This window comes from Capra hircus, chromosome 3 (genome assembly GCF_001704415.2).
Source record: "Capra hircus breed San Clemente chromosome 3, ASM170441v1, whole genome shotgun sequence".
Classification (NCBI taxonomy): Eukaryota; Metazoa; Chordata; class Mammalia; order Artiodactyla; family Bovidae; genus Capra; species Capra hircus.
The window spans coordinates 95,661,703-95,680,721 of NC_030810.1; the positions used below are offsets into that span (position 1 = coordinate 95,661,703).

The window sequence follows — 19,019 nt, forward strand, 5'->3', positions numbered from 1 at the left end:
CCTGTTTCTTAGTCATTTTGGAGTCTATAGGAACCTATCACATTATTGAGCCCCAAAAGAGGTCCCATGAATATTTAGCACACAGAACTGAAGTGTTATAATGAGGGCAGAGAGAGACACTCAACTTTAGGGAAATAATAGCTGCAAAATCCCTAGCTGGAACCCAGGGCAATCTTTGTAAAGAGCAATTTCAGCTTCTGTTCAGGCAGGGGGCAGGGCTGGAAGCCTAGAGCAGCACTTTCCTTGATTGATTGCCCTGTAACTTGAGGCCTGACTTTGACCTGAGGGTTAGAGCATTGAGTCTACCAACTTGCAAATTATTAAAATATTGTTAAGGGGCAGGCAGGTATTCTCATAGAACTGCATTCTTTTCAGTGAGAGGACTACAATCTGATCTCCAAAGTTAGTATATCCTTCATTAGTAATTAAAAGAACCTGAATGAAAATAGAGATACTTTTAAGTTAGTAAAAATATATATTTTTAATGTTAAGAACTGAGGCTATTAACACTGTGATGAGATCACAATGACCCAAACATTTTGAAGAGCAGTTTAGAATTTATATCAAGGCCCCTAAATAACTCATTTCATTTGACTCAGTAATTTCATGCCCTGTAAATATACCTTAAAAGTTATCCGAAATTCTAAAAAAAGATAACTGCACAAATATGCTTATTGCAGAGCAATTTATAAATGTGACGTAACTAAAAGTCCTACAATAAAGGAATAGTAAAGTAAATAAATTGATGAAATTTTAGGTAGTCATTAAAACATGATGTGACATTTGGTATATATCATCATGAGAAAAAGCTTATGATACAATGTAAATGAAATAAGTTAAATGAAAAAAAATTATACCTCAGAATTACAACTACATAAATAAGAAGCATGTTTATAACAGACTGGAGGCATGTGCACAAAAATATTACCAGCGTTCAGATGGTGGGATTATGGGTTATTCTTTCTTCTCTTTCCTAAAATGTACAAGTGTTTGTAGTACTTTCATTCTTTAAAATTAAATACATTTACATATTCACAAACAAAGTAGGAGATTGGATCACAGTCCCCCAGTGAGCCAGCAGTAAATTGAGGCAAGTATCTAGATAAGTCAGCAGAGTACAATTTCTCTCCCTCCACCCCTCAGGGACCACCACACTATTTTATGAAGAATGGCATCTGGTTTTGTTATACCCATCTGAGTTTAAAAATCAAAACAAAGCAAAAAACAAATTAACAGGAAAAAATTCCCCCAAACAACCTTATTTCTCCTCCTCACCATTTTCTACAAGGCTTGTATCAAGAGAGGTCATTACATTAAAAAAAAATTTTTTTTTTTCTCTGTTGAAAGGTCTTTTCCTTTCTTACTTGAACATGAGACATACACATTATCTGGATTAATATCTAGATCTGGGTAGGCTTTTCAAAGACATCCAGGAGAAAGAAGCATCTGGGGCAAGTGTGTAACGTTAAATAAGGTCATGCTTGCTGTTGTTGGTGATCTTGCCCACATGACAAGGTCCTATTTTTAACTGAGACAATTGGTGAATGACTCAGGAAGACCTCTGAAGCCAGATGGCAGCTTGGAGGAATAGAACTCGCTATTAGAGGTGAAAATAACTAATGCAATCAGCTGAAACTGCCCATTTTCTGCTTTCAGTATACCTGGCAATCGATGAATACCATAATAAACCCAGTTTACAAAGGTCTCACTCTAGATATAGGTATGTTGCTAGTTAAGTACTTTTTTCTTTCTTGTTCAGAAAATAATACTGTGGGAAAATAATTTTGGAAAATGCGAAACTATAAACATCCCTTAAATTTGTATAATAAAGATTGTTTTTGAATGGATTTCATTGCAGATTATTCATTTTTGTGGAGGTGGGAATGAGTGGGGAGCAAAACGTATAGAATGCTCCAAGGAACACACTCTGGGAAACACTGATCTAGTGTGATCCCCTCATTTCACAGATGAGAAGAATAGAGACCTAGGGTGTTCTAATAACTTGCGCAAGAGCACCCAGCTGGTAAATACAAGAACTAGGACTAGAACCCTTCCATTTACCCACACCACCAGACTGTGTCTGTCATCTTACACAGACTATACAGGTACACAGAATCCACAGTAGATGGATCATTAGATCTATGATGGGTGTGTCCACTAATACTGCCACTATTATTCTTGGATTTAATTTTCTACTTAAAGTCTTTATAGTCTCTGGAGTTCTCAAAAGACCCATCTGCCACAAACATAATTTGTTACTGTTTGAACGGGAGGTGCTTTCTACAGACAGGTCATTTTATTATTATTATTATTAAGGCCCTATGGTGGGTGAGGGCAATGGCAACCCACTCCAGTGCTCTTGCCTGAAAACTCCCATGGATGGAGGAGCCTGGAAGGCTGCAGTCCATGGGTCGCGAAGAGTCGGGCACGACTGAGCGACTTCCCTTTCACTTTTCACTTTCACGCATTGGAGAAGGAAATGGAAACCCACTCCAGTGTTCTTGCCTGGAGAATCCCAGGGATGGGGGAGCCTGGTGGGCTGCCGGCTATGGGGTCGCACAGAGTCAGACACGACTGAAGTGACTTAGCAGCAAGCAGCAGCAGCATGGCGGGTGAAGCACAGAAGTGGGACTTGAGTCAGAGCTTTTAGTACCACGCTGAGCTTTCTTTCTGAGCTAATTTTAAAAGCAGTGAACCCCTTTGTGGTAATTAAGGGAATTTCAGACTAGGGTTGGCCAAGAGAGGAGACCTGTCTTTCTTAAACCTAGGTGAAGTGATCTCATAGAGCAGGAGGGGAAGAGGCCATACCTATTGCTGCCATAATGCTAACCAAGGACATTTAACTCTGAAAAAGCACTTTAACTGTGTTATCTCAAAGACTGCTTTAAATACCCAAAGTGTAGTTTCACTGTAGTGAGTCAGATGTAGGATCTTGTGTCTAGAAAACTCTCTCTTTATATCCCCGTTAAGTGCACACTGTGTCACTTTTCCTTCAAAATCCTGGTCAGTGCGGCAGAGCTCACAGGTTTGAGGGGAAAGTTGAGACAGCAGTGTTGTCAATCTCATGCTGTTTTGCTTTGGCAGGAGACAGCTTCAAGGGCAAACTCAACGGCACAGCGTCTCAGCAAGGGCTTTGGGTGAGGGCTTAGGAAGGTCACATGTCTTACTTTCAGAGAGGGGGAAAAAGCTGAAAATCAGCTCAATAACTCAGCTGTAAGAAGAGTGGCTGCTTCTAGGCAGTAAGTTGTAGGAGCTGGGGTGCTTGGGGGTGGGGAGCACTCTTAATTTAGGTCTAAAGTCATCATTATGTATTAAGTGCCTGTAGACTTTTGTCTAAATTTTAATAAGCTACCTATATGTTTGGCTGAGTTGATTGAATCCACCTGAATAATTTCCTGCCTATTTCAGCAGCATTAATCATACGTACTGTTTCCTGACACTTTTACTAATGTGGTATAAGACATGGGCAAAAACTGTAGTTTGATTCTTTTTGCTGTGCCTAAAATATCCATATATATTCATACAGGTGACTGGCACTTGAAACAGAGAAGAAAGTATATATTTCTATTTTAAATGGCCAAGATGTAGGTGAACTCTATCATGAGGCACTGAGAAAAAGCATTAACTGAATAATCTAATTGCATGAGAGCAATCAAAAGATGTATCTCTTGGTCTTCATAAAAGCCCAATAAGGAAAGAGATAAAGCTCAGAGAGACCAAATAACTTTTCTCAAGGTCACATAAATAATAAAAGGTGACTTCAGAATTCAAATCCAGTCTGAAATTTTTCCCTGCACCAAGCTCTGTGAAAATTAAACTCTCGTGAGCACAGCTTTCATCTGTCAGTGAAGATTCTGCAGACACTTCAGAAATGCTCAGGACCTCAGATGATTGCTCCAAATGTTAAGTATTATATTATAGGTGTATTCACATATACATCTTTACATATAATATATATTGTATGATATTATATTTGTAGCATAAAAATGCTTGTTATTTACTTTCATTAACAGAAATTTGTGTTATAAAGAATTTTCAACATGGATAAAATTCTAGATTGTTTATCCCAGGTGAATAAAGGTACAGTACTAATTCAGAACTTGATAGCCTTTAAAAGTCAACGTGAGACCCTTGCCTTCATTTGTAAGGTTAGGATAACAATATTTGACTCTATTAGTGACGCCATAGTGAGGGATGTTATTAAAGGACTTTGGGCTCACATGAAAACAAACAAATTTGTGATGATAAAAGCATCCCATGAGTTTGTCAAGGGACCAGTTTTTGCAAATTTCCCAACCTGGTAAACTTCTTAGGAGTCATGAAAAATGCATATAAAAATGGGGATTAACATTTTGAATGTGCCTGTAGAAATACTTCATATGGGAAAACGTCTTAGTGGTTTTATTATGTTGAATAAGGCCAAAGAAGGATTATTTTTACATAAAGCCTCTCACCTAACTAGGACCACCTGGTGTACAATTGTGTCCCATAAACCAGTGATGTCCCAAATCCCCTTCCAAAACAAAAGTCACATTGCTGAGATTAATTTCGTTCTAATTGGAAGGCACAGTCAGTTCTCCTTTCATACTCTGGGGGGCTGCATGCTGCAATCTTTAAAATGTACAAGCCCAGCCACTGTTTGGCCACTTAACTTTCCACTATCTTTCTTTCCTTTTTCTAGCTCATAAAGTGATTAGGTATATTACCAATGGGTTGAGCCTCTTGAAGAGCAGTCTCTATGCATACTGACAGCTAGTAGGTGTAGTTGGTGAAGAGACTTCAATGTCACTGATGGACTTCCTGTAAATAGCTACTAGCTACTGTATATTTCTTGGTATAAAGTGCCACAGGCATTATTAGAAATTACAAATTAGAGGTTTATCTGAGGTTTCTCTTCATGAACAAAATACTAAATTAGATGATTCTTAAAGCAGTTAAAAATCTCTTATAGTTTCCTTTGTACATGTGATCAAAATTAAGTGTACTCTACTGAAAAACACAGGTACACACATTTTCAGGTGACCCTTAGTCTTCTGAGAGCCATCACTCCATTAACTATTGAGAATTCCTGCTTTACAATGCCTATACATACACACAGCAATACTATTATCAATAACTAACATTTACATGTATTAAATGGCATAGTTGGTAAACAGTCAACATCGAAGATCTAAATGTTTACATATGTATACCTATGGCTGATTCATGTTGCTGTTTGGCAGAAACCAACAGAATACAGCAAAGCAATTATCTTTCAATTAAAATAAATTAATTTTAAAAAAGCAAACAAGAATAAACAAATGGGAACTAACCAAACTTAAAAGTGTTTGCATAGCAAAGGAAACCATAAACAAAATGAAAAGATAACCAATGGATTGGAAGGAAATATTTACAAATGATGCAACTGACAAGGGGTTAATTTCCAAAATATATAAACAGCCCATACAACTCAATTAAAAAGAAGTACACACAATAAAAAAGTGGGCAGAAGACTAAACAGACATTTCTCCAAAGAAGATAAATAAATGGTCAATAAGCACATAAAAAAAGATGTTCAACATTGCCATTTATTAGAGAAATGCCAGTCAAAAGCACAATGAGGTATCATCTCACATTGGTTAAAATGGCCATCATCAAAAAGTCTACAAACAATACATTTTCAGGAGGGTATGGAGAAAAGGGAACTCTCCTACACTGTTGGTGAGAATGGAAATTGGTACAGCCACTATGGATAATAGTACGGAGGTTCCTTAAAAACTAAAATAAAAGTCATTATATGATTCAGCAATCCCACTCCTGTGCATATATCTGGAAAATATGAAAGGTCTAGTTTGAAAAGACACAGGCACCCCAATTTTCATAGCTGTACTATTTACAATAACTAAGACATGGAAACAATCTTAGTGTCTATCAACAGATGAATGAATAGAGAAGATATCATATACACAAATACATACACAATGGAATATTACTCAGCCATAAAAAGAATGCAATAATGTAATTTGCAGCATCATAGAAGAACCTAGAGAATATCATACTGAGGAAGTAGGTCAGATGTAAAAAAGACAAATATTATATGATAGTGCTTATATGTGGACTCTAAAAATTAATACAAATGAATTTATTTATAAAAGAGACTTCTAGACATAAATAGAAAACAAACTTATGGTTAGGAGTATGCAACTCACATCTCCTGCGTCTCCTACATTGGCAGGCAGATTCTTCACCGACTGAGTCACCAGGAAAGGGCAATTAACAGACACACTCAGTTCAGTTCAGTTCAGTTCAGTCACTCAGTTGTGTCCGATTCTTTGCGACCCCATGAATCGCAGCACGCCAGGCCTCCCTGTCCATCACCAACTCCTGGAGTTCACTCAGACTCACGTCCATCGAGTCAGTGATGCCATCCAGCCATCTCATCCTCGGTCGTCCCCTTCTCCTCCTGCCCCCAATCCCTCCCAGCATTAGAGTCTTTTCCAATGAGTCAACTCTTCGCATGAGGTGGCCAAAGTATTGGAGTTTCAGCTTTAGCATCATTCCTTCCAAAGAAATCCCAGGGCTGATCTCCTTCAGAATGGACTGGTTGGGTCTCCTTGCAGTCCAAGGGACTCTCAAGAGTCTTCTCCAACACCACAGTTCAAACGCATCAATTCTTCAGCACTCAGCCTTCTTCATGGTCCAACTCTCACATCCATACATGACTACTGGAAAAACCATAGCCTTGACTAGACGGACCTTAGTTGGCAAAGTAATGTCTCTGCTTTTGAATATGCTATACTATATATAAAATAAATAAACAACAGGATTTACTGTATAGCACAAGGAACTATATTTGATGTCTCAGAATAATGGAGAAGGATCTAAAAAACTATGTGTATATAATTGAATTACTTTGTTGTCTACCTGAAACTAACACAATATTATAAATCAACAATACTTTATTTTTTAAAAAAGGAGGACTTTTTAAAAAAGGATTTCTGGATTGAGATGGACAAATTTGCAGAGAAGAGTCTCCTACATATTTCCTCTGTGTGTGGGTATCTGGGTGTGTATGAGTATGTGTAGGTGAGTGTGAATATGTATAATTGTGTGTGTGGGTGTTTGTGTGTGTGGGTAGGTGTATACAGATTTATCAAGTATAACATTGTGCTGTATTTACTCTCTCTTCATATATACACAAATGTGTGTATATGCAAATGAATATGAACCCTTCTATATAACCATGACATCACTACCACACTCAAGAAATGCAACGTTATGAAATTTCTGCAACTGTCCCAGAATGTCCCTATATTTTCATCAATTCCAGAATTCAATCAACTGTAACAGTCTGCATTTAGTTGTAATATCTCTTTAATTTCCTTACATCTAGAAGAAGAGTTTCCTAATAGCTTTGATTTGTCTTTCATAACATTAACATATTTGAAGAGTCCAGAGAAGTTGTCTTATAGAATGCTCCACATTGTCCTTATGCTTAGATTCAGGTTAAATCTTTTTGGTAAGAGGGCTCCACAAGTGATGTGGGAACTGACTCTTCAGCACAGCTCTTGCTGTTTTTGGATCACTCACAATGAACGTAGTATCAAGTTCCTCACCCTTTAGGCACTGTTAAGACAACGTTAATTGCACATAAGATATCACACACACACAAAGTATACACTCAAAAAGATCAGATTTTTTTTTAATGTATCTATTTCTAAGGTTTGCCACAGATCCCACGGGGATATTTTGGAAGGCAGTTTGAATCCATTATTTCACTGGCCCCAGCCTTGGAAGGTTTTCATTATAAGGGAGGGGTTCACCAAGAGGATTAAGGTGTCTGGAGGCCCATGGACTTCGATGATAGAAAACCTGAAATCTGTGGAGGGTCAATGAGAACAAAGAAGAACCTGATCAAAGGAAAGAAAAAGTTAAGGAAACCAGGGAATAGGTGAGAGAGGTGATGTGGACCAGGGTAGACTGACAGGGGACTTGGAAACTCAAAGAATTCTAGTTGCAATGTTTAGTAAATTTTTTGGTAGTTTACTAGGATTTGCCCTTGGAAAACTGTATCTTTTTGTTTCTAAGAAATTAAAAAAAAAAAAAGGAAGAGAGGGCTTGAAAAGCCTCTTGGACAGAAAATAGCACTGAGAGAAACAATATTTTGATGAGTTAGTGCTAAATGAATTAGAAACATGTGGACTGAATTTCCCTTGAAATACAAATGGATTGAATAATTAATGGAAAAAGCACTTGGCAAAATGTACTTGAGGTTTTTATTGAACCCAAACCAAAACATTTGAAAATATTTTGAAATATGTGAAAAGTACAATATACATCTGGATTTGCCCAGACCTAGTAAGGATACAGGAAATATTATTTTTATTTAACATTTATATGATAGCTGCAGTGTGCCTCAATCCTAAGGTATTTCATACAACAGCCCTGTGGTCTGGGTCATAATTATTATTTTCATTTGGGGCAAGAAATTTACCATACTTGCACAGAGAGCTTCAAATACCACCTTCTATTGGTCTGTGTTCTTTAGAAATTTTTGTTAGTAGAAATACTGAACTAGAGGACACAGAACTTGAGTCCAAGTTCTGGATTTAATTCTTATTGGACCAATCACATTGTTAATCTTTTCGGTACATTTTATCATTATGTAGCTTCTCCCTTTTCCTTACTAACACATTTTGATTTATAAACTATTATGCCATGTAGTAATAACTATCACTGTACTTGTTTGTTTTTTTTTTTTTTTTTGGTGACCATCTGCCAAATATATCTGTAGTAGGAAGAACAATGACCTTCCAAAGATGCCCTAAACCCTGGAGCCTGTGAATATGTTATATTACAAATCAAAGAGGAATTAAGGGAGCAGATGGATTCAAGATTGTTAGTCATGTATGGATGTGAGAGTTGGACTGTGAAGAAGGCTGAGCGCCGAAGAATTGATGCTTTTGAACTGTGGTGTTGGAGAAGACTCTTGAGAGTCCCTTGGACTGCAAGGAGATCCAACCAGTCCATTCTGAAGGAGGTCAGCCGTGGGATTTCTTTGAAAGGAATGATGCTAAAGCTGAATCTCCTGTACTTTGGTCACCTCATGTGAAGAGTTGACTCATTGGAAAAGACTTCGATGCTGGGAGGGATTGGGGGCAGGAGGAGAAGGGGACGACAGAGGATGAGATGGCTGGATGGCATCACTGACTCGATGGACGTGAATCTGAGTGAACTCCAGGAGTTGGTGATGGACAGGGAGGCCTGGCGTGCTGCGATTCATGGGGTCGCAAAGAGTCGGACAAAACTGAGCGACTGAACTGAACTGAACTGAAACTAGTGAGAGTCTCCTGGGTAATGTAATCACAGTGGCCCTTAAAAGTAGAAGTGGGAGGAAAAGGAAGAGAGAGACAGAGATGTAATGGCAGGAGTCTGAATGATGGGATATCAGAAGGACTCAACCAGTGTTTCTGTCTTTGAGGATGGAGAATGAGGGTCATGACCCAAGGAAGATAGCCTCTAGAAGCTGGAAAACATAAGGAGCCTCCAGAAAAAAAACGCTGCTCTGCCTACACCTCGATTTTAGCGAAGTCTCACATTGAACTTTTAATTTACAGAACTTTTAGATAGTAAATTAGTTTTCCTCTAAGTCACTAAATTTGGTAATTTGTCACAGTGGCAATAGAAAACAAACATATATGAATACCTTTCATTTTGAGCCATTCTGTGCATAAACAATATTTACAACAGCTAGTTTCTTAGAATCAATTTCATAATTGTTGTCTTTTAGTACCTATGTAATTCCATTCATATTTCTTATGATTCTTGATGTATCTGAACTATTGTCTTTTCTATTCTATTTTTATTTCTTTTCTGCTCTTGATTATTTACACATATTTTTAATTCTTTTTCTTCCTTTACTGGGTTAAAAAATTATGTAATTTATTTATATTATTTTAGTGGTAAACTTAGAATAAAAAATAAACTACTTTTTACTGAACTATAATACACATACAGAAAAATCCAGGTCATAATTGTACAATGAAATAAAGTATCATAAAATGAACACAGTCATGTCATATCAAGTAACTATTATCAAGAAATAGAATATTCCTCATATCCTAGAAGTCCCCTTGATGCCCTTCCAGAGCACTACTCTTCTTTCTTCCTCCTCAAAGGTCAACACTCATAACTTCAAAAAAACCAGTAAATTAGTTTTTCCAGTTTTAGCAGGTTTTGTTTTGTTTTGTTTTGTTTAGTGAGATAACAGGGTATATATTCTTTCTTGTGAGATTAATTGATGTTGTTGTGAAATGTTGTATTTTATTCATTTCCACTGTCATATATTGTCTTATGTGCATCCAAAGAGATGCCTAAGAATGTTCAAAGCAATATTATTCATAACAGCCCCAAACTGGAAACAATCTAATGTCTAGCAACAATAAAGTGGATACATACATCTTGGCACATTCATATCTTTACATTTTTAACGTGCGCAATTAAAGTTAACCACTATATTTATGTGTGTTTTTAAACAATAGAACTTCAGGACAGTTTAACTGTTTCATATTATTACTGCCTAAAATTTTAGTTCCAAATCGAATTAAACTTAATCCCCATTTGACATTATAATTTTTAAAACAGGTACTAAATAGTTAGCATGGGTAGCGATTTCTTTGCTTACTTGTACATCTTGCTTTTTCTATTCTTTTCTTCCACATTACATTTCATCTTGTTAAAGTTTTATCCTTTTGTAATTCTCTTAGCACAGATATGGAAATAGTAATTGCAGTCTTTTTATGCCTGAAAATGTAATTTCTGTGCTCACTCTGTAAGGATGTTTTAGCTGCTTATAGAATTCAGCCCTTTTGAGATGTTTATTCCACTTTAAACTGGCATCTGTTGATGAGAATTATACCTTCCTACTACCATTCCTTTGAAAGTAACCTGTTGTTTAGTAGTTTTTTAAGGGTTTTAATGTCTACACCTATCTAGGTGTGGATTGATCGCTATTTATCCTGTTCAAAACTCTGTGATTCTTCAGTCTGTGGAATCACATCTTTCTTTAGTTCTGGAAAATTATATCCATTGTCTTTTCCAAAGTTTTCTCTTTACTCTTTCTGTTGTTTCCTTCTGAAATTTGAAAAAAAAAAAAAACCCAAAATTTCAATTCTTCTTTCTTCGTTGTCTCTTAATTTCTTCTATCCCATTATCCTTTCCCTGCTGATTTTCTATGTGATGCCCTTAGATTTACTTTCTAAAGCATGGGTTTTTATCTTTATCTGTATAGAGTTTTTTTTAATGTCAGATTTTATCTATTTGTTACTCTTAGAACATCTCATTTTTGACTGGACTCAGACTTAGAAGCTGTCAGAGAGGACAGCCTCTGTCTCTTCGCAATCTGTTCCTGCTGTTTTTCTTTGGCTTCCTTCATTCTCTTGGCCAAAAGTTTAGTATATTCTGCAGTTTAGTATATTCTGCAGCCTCTTCTTTATTTTTCTTAGTATGCTGTTTCTTCAGAGCAATTCCGCCCGCGTTTGTGTTGCAGAAATCGTGGAGTCTCAACACACTGAATCTTGGGTGCTTTAGTCCTAGGTTTCTTACCTTCTTTGTTTAGGGGCTTTTGCACAACATACTGGCAGATATCATCTTTAGAGATTGAAAAGTTTTGGATTCTGCTAGCTCTTTTGGGATCAAGGCAATGAGGCACTGTAGTATCGGTGAGTCCAGGAATATTCTTCTCCCCTTTTTTCATGATACCAAATTGAGAACACTCAGATTGGCATCCACAATGCAACTCCGTACAGATTTGCACTTTCTCTCTCCAGTCCTCCTTGGTCTGTAACAGGAATGCCCATTACTCAGCGGTGGGCAGCTCGGCCATGGGTCAAGAGACCATGCTTCAAGGGGAAACCCTGCTTATCATTCCCATCACTGATCTGGACCACATAACCCTTCCATTCTTCAGCCAGTGCATCAGCAGCAACTTCTGTGTTCATATTCTTCTTGTAGAAAGAATGAAGTTTTCATTCATTGTCCACTTCAAAGAGCTTCTGGCAGCCAGTGGCCGGGAAAGAGACGTTCAGCTTCATTCGGAAGTGGCTGATAGCTTCCAAGGCACCACAATAAAGAATAGAGTTGTTATTTAAGCCATATATTCAGCTTTTCACATCAATGACTATAGTTCCCATTTATGGAAAATGATTTACTTATTTCTCATATTAATTTTTTCTTTCTTTAAAAAATATTCCTTTCTACTTTATGTTACATCCATTCCTTGATATCTGTGACCATTTCAGATGTATTTATAGTTCCCTTTTCGATTGTTACATTATCTCATTTTTGGTATGCAGATTTCTTTTCTTGTAGGGTCTACTGTCTCTCCTGAATGCTAGTTTATTTAACCACGAGATTTACAATTCTACTTTAACATCATTTTCAGGCACAAAATACTTTCTACTGGAGTTTAGTATGTTTGGGGATGTGGACATGCTTCTCTAAACTATTCTGCAGGAACCCTATGATTTCCCTGGACTCATTCCAGTTTTCAAGTTAATTTCTCATTTTGAGTAACTTTAACCATATGGTTCCATGAACTTCATACCCACCTACTATATAAGCCTGGGTTTCCAGTTCTCATATATTTTCTACTTATGGTTCTAAGTGGATTCTAAACTTCCCTGTTGCTCTTTCCCTCCCTGGGCCAGACTCTTATCTCCTCTTCCATGCACTTCTTTGTAAATTTCCTGTGAACCCCACAGCATTTGTACCTTTTCTGTAAGAAATTTTCTCATACTTTCTGAAAACTGGGGATTTTCATTTCTTGACTATATTTAATCACCCTTGCTGTATTTGAGAAGTGGGGAATTTGATGAGTTTGATGTGGGAGAGATTTTTCATCTCAGTCTGCCTGACTGATGAAAAGTTTGGACAAATTACTTAAGTTCTCTGGACATTACATTCTTCAAATGTAAAACAGAGTGGACTGTACCTATTTTATAGAATCCATGTGTTATCAAAACAGAGTTGTATATTCAGAAATTCTTTTTTATTTTTAATATGAAAATAATTTAGTATGCCAGCAAATTTAGACTCTTTGGACAATAGTGTTCAATAACATAGTCACAAAAGTATATGATTATTTGTCCTGAACTTAGTAGTTTAGCATTCAAAGGACTTGATCAGTATTGGGGAAATAAAAGAATGACATGGTGAAGATGAGCTTGAGAATGAGAGACTGGAGAGGATCCTTTCACAAAATGTTGACATAATTAAGATTATAAATGGCACCCAAAACACAAAGAGAATGTCTATTAATCTTATTTGAGAAAAAGTTCAATAATTCTGTTGTTGTGATTATCATTTTTTATTTGTGTAAAGCATTTACTGATCAAGTAAACGTCAATGTCAGTGTGCTGGACACTTTACAAATTACTTCTAATCTCATTTACAGATGAGAGCTAAAGCTTTAAACTATTTCTGATAGAAAAAAATAAAAGTAAATACCATTGTCGTCAGAGTACATACCTGTGAAAACAAAGGTCCAGACAGTTCAGGTGACTGTATAAGGACCCACTGTTACCAGAAAGGGCAGAGCTACAAAGTACTCTGTGCATCTTTTATCACCCAGCTCCCTTCCCAAAGTAAATTTTTTTTTTTTATCACTTTGCCCCTATTTTCTGCGCTGTTTTTTACACACACCAAGTTTGAGATTTAAAAATCAGCTTCCAGAAAATAAATACATTAATGTCTATACTTCTATTCTGACCCTGTTAGAACCATTCTGTTTTCTTCTTTTTCTATTTTTAAAAATCACCTTTTGTATCATTACAATTAGTCTCTCTTTTTTCAATACACAGTTTTGAACTGGAAGTACTCATTTTACTTACCTACTCTATCTTTTGGTTAAGAGTCAATGCATACACTCAATCAGCTAATGTTTGCTGTTTACTACCCTGCAAAGATCTTAGAAGATTTTCTCACACTATATATAAAAATAAACCTAAAATTTATTAAAAACTTAAATGTAAGAGCAGAAACCATAAAAATTCTAAAAGAAAAACACAGGCAGAATACTCTCTGATGTAAATCATAGCAATATTTTTTTGTATCTGTCTCATAAGGCAAAGGAAACAAAAGCAAAAATAAATAAATGGGACACAGCTAGACTTAAAAGCTTTTGCACAGCAAAGGAAACCACAGACAAAATGAAAAGACAGTCTACTGAATGGGAGAAAATATTTCTGCAAATAATATGACCAATGAGGGGTTAATATCTCAACCATGTAAACAGCTCATACAATATAATATCCTCCACCCCAAATAAAAGGAACTCGATTAAAAAAATGGACAGAAAACCTGAACTGACATTTTTCCAAAGAAGATATACAGATGGCGACCAGGCACATGAAAAGATGTTCAACATCATTAATCATCAGAGAAATGCAGATTGAATCACAAGGAGATATCACCTCACACCTGTCAAAATGGCTATCATCAAAAAGACCACAGATAACAAATGTTAGCGTGGATGTGGAGAAAAGAGAACTCTTCTATACTATCGGTAAGAATGTAAACTGATGTAGCCACTGTGGAGAACTTTCCTCAAAAAGCCGAAAAGAGAGCTACCTATGATCCAGCAATTCTACTCCTGGATATATATCCAGAGAAAATGAAAGCACTAATTTGAAAAGATACATGCACCCCAATGTTCATAGTAGCATTGTTTATAACAGTGAAGATATAAAAGCAACCTAAGTGTCCATCAACAGATGGATAAAGAAGACATGATTTATATATACTATGCAATAGTACTCAGTCATAAAAAAGAATGAAATTTCTCCATTTGCAACAACATGGATGAACCTGGGAGGTGTTATGTTATGCTTAGTGAAATAAGTAATGCAAATGCTGTGTGTTATCACTTATATTTGAAGTCTAAAAAATAAAACAGAAGAATGAATATAACACAATAGAAGCAGACTCAGTGACATAGAGAATCACTTCTCTACATCAATGGGAAGAGGGAAGTGAGAAAGGGCAAGATAGGGATATGAGTGGAGGTATAAATTGTACAAAATAAATAAGCTAGGATATATTGTACATCACAGGGAATACAGTCAATAGTTTATAGTATCTTTAAATGGAGCATTATCTTAAAAAATTTGAATCATTATGTTGTACACCTGAGACTAACATTGTAAGTCAACAATATCTCAATGGAACAAAAAGTCATGACCACCAGAGGTTATAAGATATTTTTACAACCTCTTAACTTTGAAGTATATTGGAAAAATACTGCAGACTCTATTTTCCCTCTGTCAAAATACATTACCCATGATCATAAGCAAAACAAGTACTATATTCAAATTCTGGCTTTGCCTGCTTACTAGCTGTGTGATCTTGGGCAAGTTGCTTAGTCTTTCTATGCCTTAGTTTTCTTAGCTGTACCATGAAGATAATGGTAGTATCTGTGTATAGGGTTGCTCTAAAAATGATTTGGAATTTGTAAAGCACTGGAATGATGCTTTCTACACGTGTGTTTATTAAATAAAATGAATTTAAACTCCATCTTTCTAGACTTCAGACACCAAAATCTGTTAATGTCAGGGCTGGGTTTGGTGATCCTGAAGGTTCTCTTCATGTTTTAAGTGCTTCAGTCTTTTGTTCACCATCATAAATAGTCCAAATGGGTATCTACTGACCTACTTCTCCAGGGGTAATCATAACAGCATCTCTCATTAGTATGATTTAACAATCCAGTTTACTTTGGATTCTAGTAAATCTAATTTTCAATTGTGTATGTAAACACTAGAAGTTGGACAGAATTTACTTTTTCTTCAAACAGAAATCTGAATATCATGTGGACACATTCTCTGAGTCAAAGCATTTTCCAAAGCATTTTGGTTTCAACTACCTAGATTTTTTCACTATTATTGTTAATTATTTATATGTTAAGAGATTACATATGTTATGATCTTTGGGGTTATTTAGGTAAGACGGCATTCCATTAGTTGCATATAGGTTAAATAATTACTTCCCTCAGTATGTGCTATCACAGGCGCAGACTGTTAGAGCTAGAATGGACCTAAGGGATTGTCTAGTATAATCATCTCACTTTACAGTTCAGGAAGTGAAGGCCAAGAAGAGTGGCTTACCCAATCATACTGTTAGTTGACCAACTTAGGTCTAGAACTCTGGTGCTCTGGCTGACAATGATGTTCTATCTATTAGCCAGAGGAATGACAACTAAATTCATAATAACCTTGAGATACCATAGGATTCCAAAGTACCCTTGCCATAGCAAATAATAAAAATTAAACATTTCAGTAAAATTTTGGTATTAAAAATATCTGGCTGTATTGAAATTTCCGGAAGATCAGTCATTCATATGCTGTGCAATACAATTTCTTTCAATCAGTACATCTGATTAATCAGAACTTTGCTCTCTCAGTTCAGTCGCTCAGTTGTGTCTGACTCTTTGTAACTCCATGGACTGTAGCAGTCCAGGCTTCCCTGTCCATCACCAGCTCCCAGAGTTTACTCAAACTTACGTCCATCGAGTAGGTGATGCCATCCAACCATCCTCTGTCATCCCCTTCTCCTTCCACCTTCAATCTTTCCCAGCATCAGGGTCTTTTCCAACGAGTCAGTTTTTCGCATCGGGTGGCCAAAGTATTGGAGTTTCAGCTTCAGCATCAGTCCTTCCAATGAATACTCAGGATTGATTTCCTTTAGGATTGACTGGTTGGATCTCCTTGCAGTCCATGGGACTCTCATGAGTCTTCTCCAACACCACAGTTCAAAAGCATCAATTCTTTGGTGCTCAGCTTTCTTTATAGTCCAACTCTCCCATCCATACATGACTACTGGAAAAACCATAGCTTTGACTAGATGGATCTTTGCCTTTTAATATGCTGTCTAGTTTGGTCATAACTTTTCTTCTAAGGAGCAAGTGTCTTTGCTCTCTAACTCTAGAAAACAGAACATTCAATGCAAAATTTTGATTTTTGGAAATTATGCTAAGTGCTAATATTAATAAGAGATGTTAGTCTTAGATTTTTATTGGTTTTGATAAACTACTTGAAAATCTTCACCATCATCACTAGTTGCATTTCTTGAGTGTTGGAAGTAGCTTAAAGCTTTATATTATTATAATATAAGATCTAGTATTTCAAAGGAGGTGTGAATACAAAGAATGGAAAAAATGAGTCACCATGGTCACTTCGGTTTAAATTGAGGTGAATTCATAGGATACTAGGACTTTTCAGGTGGCACAGTCCTAAAGAATCGGCCTGCCAATGCAGGAGATGCAGAAGACACAGGTTTTATCTCTGGGTCGGGAAGATCTCCTGGCGTAGGAAAAAGCATCACACTCCAGTACTGTTGCCTGGAAAATCCCATAGACAGCGGAGCCTGGGGTCACAAAGAGTCAAACACGACTGAGGACGCATGCACATAGGATATTAAGCTTAGCGAAAGCCAATGCTTCTTCCTACTGGCAAGTTCACAGAAAATGCAAGAAAATGAAATTTCAAGGAGGTAATTATGCATTATAAATAAAGGGAAGCATATTTTGGTAGAAGTAAGAGATTATTCAACTTTGCAGAGTAATAGTTTCAATATGGAAATAAGAATAAAAAAGCTTTCCTACAGGGAAAGAAACAGACAAGCAAACAGGCAAGAGGAGACTTGGAACTGCAGAATAAAAACCTTGGGGGTATATCTGGAGAAAAAAATCCGATGCTAATGAATGTCTGAATCATCAGATGGATGATTTTCTCTTTTCTCTTTAAAGATCTATGAAGAGTCTAAAATCTGTTTCTTTAAGCTACTCCAGTAACCAGATTAGAATTTCTTTTTCCTGTTCCACAAGAATCTCTGGTGCCCTAATTATCTCTAATCTCCTTTAGTGCTTGGTAGGTAAGCCCCAAGAATACTACCGTCATAGAAACTGTAATGAAAGTAATGAAATCACTTTTATACTGATCACCATTCTTTCTCCGTCTCTTCCTTTCACTTGTACCCTCATTGTCAAAACTTTTAAGAATGAAAACATTCACAGGCTAAGATGGCTATTCTCTTGAAGAAATTGTGGCAAGCTGCATCTAAAAACCTTTTTTTTTTTTTTTCCTTCTACTTTTTGCTACAAGAGAAACAAGTTTCAAGACTTGCTCAGTGATCACCTTGTAAAAATTATTGTCCCAGGTTCTGGACTTTGGACTCAGTGGAAATCCACATGACTAGGTTGTGTGTGTGTGTTGTTTGAAGAGATCCCCAATTCTGGGAAGAGAACAAAGGACAACTACAGAACACCAGGAAGCATCAACCAGGACAGCTGGTCTGCTCTTTCCAAAGCCTGACTCCTCGCGAACCAGAGTTTCCCCTTTTCCAGTCTGAAAGGTTAAACATATCTGTCTCTTCCCACTCTCAGCCAATCTGGCAGTCATTTGACTTGCCAGAGGGCCGCAATTTATTGCTGGAGAATCTGCTGGGCTGCTCTTGGGAGGTTTACCAACCACTGGATCCCACTTCCCAGATGCTGCCACTGGAGGGGCTGGTGGCAAGACTGGTGGTGTTTGTACTCTTCAGTTATGCCTGGAGCCCTGGGTGTGCAGAGGGAAGGCAGAGGTGACCCCAGCAGTCCTCTCACAAAGGGTACCCTTGGGCACTGTCACTCCAGAAGTACTCACCCCCAGACTGCAGTTGTAGGCAAATGTGGAGGATAAAAATAAACTCAGCAATGGCAACATATTTGTGCCAAGCCTCTGGGTGAGAAGACAAAGTGAAGCAGAAAAGTTCCTGTCTGAATTTATGAGTCTATCACCATTATTGTAGCACTGCCATCCGCAGATTCCCCTGCATCGCCCAATGTGGAACACCTCCCTTTACCTGATGGACTAGGGATAGATATACAGACACAAGATAGACAGATACGTGCTCAGTTGCTCAGTCGTGTTCAACTCTTTGTGACCCCATGGGCTGTAGCCCACCAGGTTCCTCTGTGCATGGGATTTTCCATGCAAGATGATGGAGTGGGT

The 19,019-nt window shown here is 37.1% G+C and overlaps 1 pseudogene; it reads right to left on the reverse strand.

The window, feature by feature from the left end:
• LOC102177391 lies at nucleotides 11,318–12,071 on the reverse strand (annotated as a pseudogene).